This window comes from Coregonus clupeaformis, chromosome 6, assembly GCF_020615455.1.
Source record: "Coregonus clupeaformis isolate EN_2021a chromosome 6, ASM2061545v1, whole genome shotgun sequence".
NCBI classification, from domain to species: domain Eukaryota; kingdom Metazoa; phylum Chordata; class Actinopteri; order Salmoniformes; family Salmonidae; genus Coregonus; species Coregonus clupeaformis.
The window spans coordinates 35,428,459-35,435,198 of NC_059197.1; the positions used below are offsets into that span (position 1 = coordinate 35,428,459).

Below are 6,740 nucleotides of genomic sequence, written 5' to 3' on the forward strand. Positions count from 1 at the left end.
AGAGCTTTACAGTAATCCGGCCTAGACCACAAAGAGCTTTACAGTAACCTGGCCTAGACCACAAAGAGCTTTACAGTAACCCGGCCTAGACCACAAAGAGCTTTACAGTAACCCGGCCTAGACCACAAAGAGCTTTACAGTAACCTGGCCTAGACCACAAAGAGCTTTACAGTAACCCGGCCTAGACCACAAAGATCAGGAAAAGAAGAACGCGAAGATTGTATCCTTATGTATAATAGGTTATGTATCGGCCTAATAGGTTACATTAAAAGAACGTTAGATTACTACATCACTATTTTTACATCATTACTTTACTCAACACAACCTCCAAGTTTAATAAATTCATTGCAACATTTCAGAAGAGTTTCTGTTCACTACCAACACTACCAAGTAGTCTTTTTTTTTTTTTTTTTACAGAATTGATCAATTCAGCCGCCTTCTGATGAGCAACAAGCAACAGATCCCACAGTACTCTAGTAGGTCAGGGAGTGAAATCCCCAGAAGCAGATCCCCACAGAGCCAATCCTCATTGGAAAATATGCAAATCTACAAGAAACCCCAATCAAGATATTCATTGATTAACTGATTGTAGAAGTGTGGTGGTTGTTAGCCCAACTAGCAGAGTGAGGAGCGTAAGTGCTACAGGCTGGGCGTCATTCATAGCCCTGTTTCTGTTACAGAGACTCCCCTCACAGCAGGACACAGAACCGGAGTCAGAACCAGAGTCAGAACCGGAGTCAGAACCGGAGTCAGACCCAGAGTCAGAACCGGAGTCAGAACCGGAGTCAGAACCGGAACCACACAGACTCCTGGAGACACAGCCTCGAAGAGTCACAGACCGACCATTACTAGCTGTCACTACAGAGAAAATATAACAATATAAAAAAATATTATCAAAAATAATACAATATGAATGAAATGTATTATAACCGTATTTATTACAAGGACTATAGTATTGCATGAACACAGCCAAACACAAACATACATTTCATGTACTGTACCTGTGCCGTTAAGACAGCGATCTTGAACTCCCTGGCAGGTCACAGCCTGATCACAAACATCATCGTCTGGATCAGTGCAAGAAGCACACTGTAGTCCATTGTGGGGGTCATCTGAAGAAACAACAGGACAACTCATGTAAGGATCAGACAAATAAAATCTAATTCAACAAAGAACAATGGAGTTGAAAGTACAGAACAATATTTACCAGAGAAAGTGTCACTGTTGCAGCCAGATGAGTTGCAGCATGAAGAAGTGAATTGTTGGAAACCGATATTCAAAGACATTTTGTGGCTTGACTGACAAAAATCCATGCATCCCTTCACGATCCTCTCATTGATACTGGAATTTGAACCTGAAAGGTAAAAGATAAAAATACAATTAATCATAACCATGTTTTAGTAAGATATTACTAGAGAAGGTACACACAGTGCCTTCAGAAAGTATTCATCCCCTTTGACTTATTCCAAAATATTTTGAGTTACAGACTGAATTCAAAATGGATTCAATTGATTTTGCTCTCTCACCCACCTACGCACAATACCCCATAATGACAAATTGAAAATACAGTGACTTGCGAAAGTATTCACCCCCCTTGGCATTTTTCCTATTTTGTTGCCTTACAACCTAGAATTAAAATGGATTTTTGGGGGGGTTTGTATCATTTGATTTACATAACATGCCTACCACTTTGAAGATGCAAAATATTTTGTCTTGTGAAACAAAAAAGAAATAAGACAAAAATACAGAAAACTTGAGCGTGCATAACTATTCACCCCCCCCAAAGTCAATACTTTGTAGAGCAAACTTTTGCAGCAATTACAGCTGCAAGTCTCTTGGGGTATGTCTCTATAAGCTTGGCACATCTAGCAACTGGGATTTCTGCCCATTCTTCAAGGCAAAACTGCTCCAGCTCTTTCAAGTTCGATGGGTTCCGCTGGTGTACAGCAATCTTTAAGTCATACCACAGATTCTCAATTGGATTGAGGTCTGGCTTTTGACTAGGCCATTCCAAGACATTTAAATGTTTCCCCTTAAACCACTCAAGTGTTGCTTTAGCAGTATGCTTAGGGTCATTGTCCTGCTGGAAGGTGAACCTCCGTCCCAGTCTCAAATCTCTGGAAGACTGAAACAAGTTTCCCTCAACAATTTCCCTGTATTTAGCGCCATCCAGCATTCCTTCAATTCTGACCAGTTTCCCAGTCCCTTCTGATGAAAAATCCCCACAGCATGATGCTGCCATAACCATGCTGGGATGGTGTTCTCGGGGTGATGAGAGGTGTTGGGTTTGCGCTAGACATGGCGTTTTCCTTGATGGCCAAAAAGCTCAATTTTAGTCTTATCTGTCCAGAGTACCGTCTTCCATATGTTTGGAGAGTCTCCCACATGCCTTTTGGCGAACAACATACGTGTTTGCTTATTTTTTTCTTCAAGCAATGGCTTTTTTCTGGACACTCTTCCGTAAAGCCCAGCTCTGTGGAGTGTACGGCTTAAAGTGGTCATATGGACAGATACTCCAATCTCCACTGTGGAGCTTTGCAGCTCCTTCAGGGTTATCTTTGGTCTCTTTGTTGCCTCTCTGATTAATGCCCTCCTTGCCTGGTCCATGAGTTTTGGTGGGCAGCCCTCTCTTGGCAGGTTTGTTGTGGTGTCATTTTCTTTCAATTTTTTTATAATGGAGTTAATGGTGCTCCGTAGGATGTTCAAAGTTTTGTATATCTTTTTATAACCCAACCTTGATCTGTACTTCTCCACAACTTTGTCCCTGAACTGTTTGGAGAGCTCCTTGGTCTTCATGGTGCCGCTTGGTTGGTGATGCCCCTTGCTTAGTGGTGTTGCAGACTCTGGGGCCTTTCAGAACAGGTGTATATATACTGAGATCATGTGAAAGATCATGTGACACTTAGATTGCACACAGGTGGACTTTATTTAACTAATTATGTGACTTCTGAAGGTAATTGGTTGCACCAGATCTTATTTAGGGTCTTCATAGCAAAGGTGGTGAATACATATGCACTCACCACTTTTCCGTAATTTATTTTTTAGTATTCTTTGAAACAAGTTATTTTTTTCATTTCACTTCACCAATTTTGACTATTTTGTTTATGTCCATTACATGAAATCCAAATAAAAATCAATTTAAATTACAGGTTGCAATGCAACAAAATAGGAAAAACGCCAAAGGGGATGAATACTTTTGCAAGGTACTGTATATTTGTAGACATTTTAGCAAATGTATTGAAAATGAAATACAGAAATATCTAATTTACATTAAGTATTGACACCCCTGAGTCAATACTTTGTAGAAGCACCTTTGGCAGTGATCACAGCTGTTAGTATTTCTGGGTAAGTCTCTAAGAGCTTTCCACACCTGGATTGTGCAACATTTGCCCATTATTCTTTTCAAAATTCTTCAAGCTCTGTCAAATTGGTTGTTGCTAGACAACCATTTTCAGGTCTTGCCATAGTTTTTCGAGTAGATTTACATTTTAGTCATTTAGCAGACACAGTTAGTGAATGCATACATTTTCATACTGGCCCCCCGTGGGAAACGAACCCACAACCCTGGCGTTGCAAGCGCCATGCTCTACCAACTGCGCTACAGGGGACTATAAGTCAAAACTGTAACTCGGCCACTCAGGAACATTCACTGTGTTCTTGGTAAGCAACTCCAGTGTAGAGTTGGCCTTGTGTTCTAGGTTAGTGTCCTGCTGAAAGGTGAATTCATCTCCCAGTGTCTGGTGGAAAGCAGACTGAACCAGGTTTTCCTCTAGGATTCTGCCTGTGCTTAGCTCCATTCCATTAATTTTTTTATCCTGAAAAACTCCCCAGTCCTTAACGATTACAAGCATATGCATAACATGATGCAGCCACCACTATGCTTGAAAATATAGAAAGTGATACTCAGTAATGTGTTGTATTGGATTTGCCCCAAACATAACACTTTGTATGCAGGACAAAAAGTTAATTGCTTTTCCACATCCTCAGTTGTCTGCTATCACAGCCATTAAACTCTGTAACTGTTTTAAAGTCACCAATGGCCTTATGGTGAAATCCCTGAGTGGTTTCCTTCCTCTCTGGCAACTGAGTTAGGAAGGACACCTATATCTTTGTAGTGACTGGATGTATTGATACACCATCCAAAGTGTAATTAATTACTTCACCATGCTCAAAGGGATATTCAATGTCTGCTTTTTTTTTTACCCATCTACCAATAGGTGCCCTTCTTTGTGAGGCATTGGAAAACCTCCCTGATCTTTGGTGGTTGAAAAAACTCAACATTTAATCCATTTTACATTCAGGCTGTAACACATCAAAATGTGGAAAAAGTAAAGGGGTGTGAATAGTTTCTGAAGGTACATACCCACTTGTTACAAGAATTGGGCATCATAACTGCAAACATAATGAATGAAAACAATTCCAGTCACAGATTTTGAGAGTTTTAACTTACCAACATTGGGATCGGTTGCTTTACGGTCATTTCCCCAGCGGATATCAATGTCAACTCCCCAAATGCTCAAATAGATGCGTCCTCTGGTATTAACAACTACAGTGTCAAAAGTCAAACAAAGGGGATATTTCAAAACATGTGACAAGTTAATACTACTTAATATGTCCATTCAAATGTACAATGTAAATTATTTATGCAAGTAGTCAACTGCAGTCTCAGAGGTTTTCTCTGGCAAGATAAAATGATACGTTTTATGTTACCGGAGGATTGCAGAGAGCTGCTGGTGTTTGTAGAACACACTTGTCCAACACTGCAGGTCTCCAGGGTTTGTTCTAAACAGGAGGGGTCTGCTGGATCATTACAGGTGAAGCACTGCAGAGCATGAACTGCTGAAAAAGAGACAGTTACAAGAAACATTCATATAAAGTAACCAGACCTGGGTTCAAATACTCTTTCAATTATTTAAATTACTTTCACATACATTTCAATTTAAATATTTAGAAATGTTTTATTGGAAGATACAAGTGAAACGTATTGGCATGTATTAGAAAATACTCAAATATACAAATATTTAAATAGTCCCATGTATTTGAAACCAGGTTTGTTTGGTTCTAGCATTATTTGAGATAATGTATTTGGAAACAAGTATTTTAAAATTGTTTCAAATAGTAGGATATTTATAGGACATTATTTGAAAATACTTTAAAATACCTCTAATTTATTAGGTTTATACGGCAACACAGTATTTGAAAAAACTCAAATATACAGAATATACAGAAAGTATTTAAATAGCAAATACTTAATTACACATGTATATGAACCCAGGTCTGAAAGTAACACAATAGTCTTATTAGACATATAACTAACACAATGAAAGATGTCGAATATATTACCAGTGCAGAGCAGCATACAAGCCAGTAAGACAATGATGGTGTGTTTCATTCTGAGCTGAAGCAGTGACTAGCAGTACAACAAATGGCTGTTCTCAGGACCTTATATAATGTCTAGTCACAAAAGAGTGAAAGACAAAATGGAAAGCAATAAGAATGATGTGTCAATCAATATTTGTCCATTTCTGGGGCATTGCAACCATTTACCAGAATCTACCGGAACATTTCCTCCTAGCTCACACACAGACATTGTCACCTTGTTCAAATCTACTTACGTTTCCTCTCCCACCCTTTTCCGAGAATATCACATTTACATTTCCACCTGGTTCAAACAAAGACAGCTGAGAAATATATTATTGCACAGAACAAAAGCAGAATATTGCATGTCATGTTACCATTGAATGCCTTAACACAGGGCTGCCCAACCCTCTTTCTGGAGATCTACCGTCCTGTGGGTTTTCAGTCCAACCCTTAAATTTAACACACCTGATTCTACTTATTAGCTGCTCAACAAGACCTTAACTAGCTGAATCAGATATGCTAAGTTAGGGTTGGACTGAAAACCTACAGGACAGGAGATCTCCAGGAAGAGGGTTGGACTGAAAACCTACAGGACAGTATATCTCCAGGAAGAGGGTTGGACTGAAAACCTACAGGACAGTATATCTCCAGGAAGAGGGTTGGACTGAAAACCTACAGGACAGGAGATCTCCAGGAAGAGGGTTGGACTGAAAACCTACAGGACAGGAGATCTCCAGGAAGAGGGTTGGACTGAAAACCTACAGGACAGTATATCTCCAGGAAGAGGGTTGGGCAGCCCTGCTTAACATGTTCCCAGTGTATTCAATTGCTGAAAGATTGCGTGTTTGAGCATGAATAGCAGTATGAGTAGCAGTATGAATAGCAGTATGAATAGCAGTATGAATAGCAGTATGAATAGCAGTATGAATAGCAGTATGAATAGCAGTATGAATATCAGTATGAATAGCAGTATGAGTAGCAGTATGAATAGCAGTATGAATAGCAGTATGAATAGCAGTATGAATAGCAGTATGAGTAGCAGTATGAGTAGCAGTATGATAAGCAGTATGAATAGCAGTATGAATAGCAGTATGAATAGCAGTATGAATAGCAGTATGAATAGCAGTATGAGAAGCAGTATGAGTAGCAGTATGAGAAGCAGTATGAATAGCAGTATGAGTAGCAGTATGAATAGCAGTATGAATAGCAGTATGAATAGCAGTATGTATAGCGGTATGAATAGCAGTATGAGAAGCAGTATGAATAGCAGTATGAATAACAGTATGAATAGCAGTATGAATAACAGTATGAATAGCAGTATGAATAGCAGTATGAATAGCAGTATGAGAAGCAGTATGAATAGCAGTATGAATAGCAGT

At 39.3% G+C, this 6,740-nt stretch overlaps 1 long non-coding RNA gene across 1 annotated transcript; it reads right to left on the reverse strand.

Moving 5' to 3' along the window:
• Positions 1 to 377: 377 nt before the first annotated feature.
• Positions 378 to 1,067, reverse strand: LOC123491075. Its single transcript, XR_006661146.1, has 2 exons — positions 1,002 to 1,067; positions 378 to 858 (listed from the first exon to the last, which is right to left on the reverse strand). It is a non-coding gene; the product is annotated as an uncharacterized LOC123491075 (long non-coding RNA).
• Between the last annotated feature and the right edge of the window lie 5,673 nt (positions 1,068 to 6,740).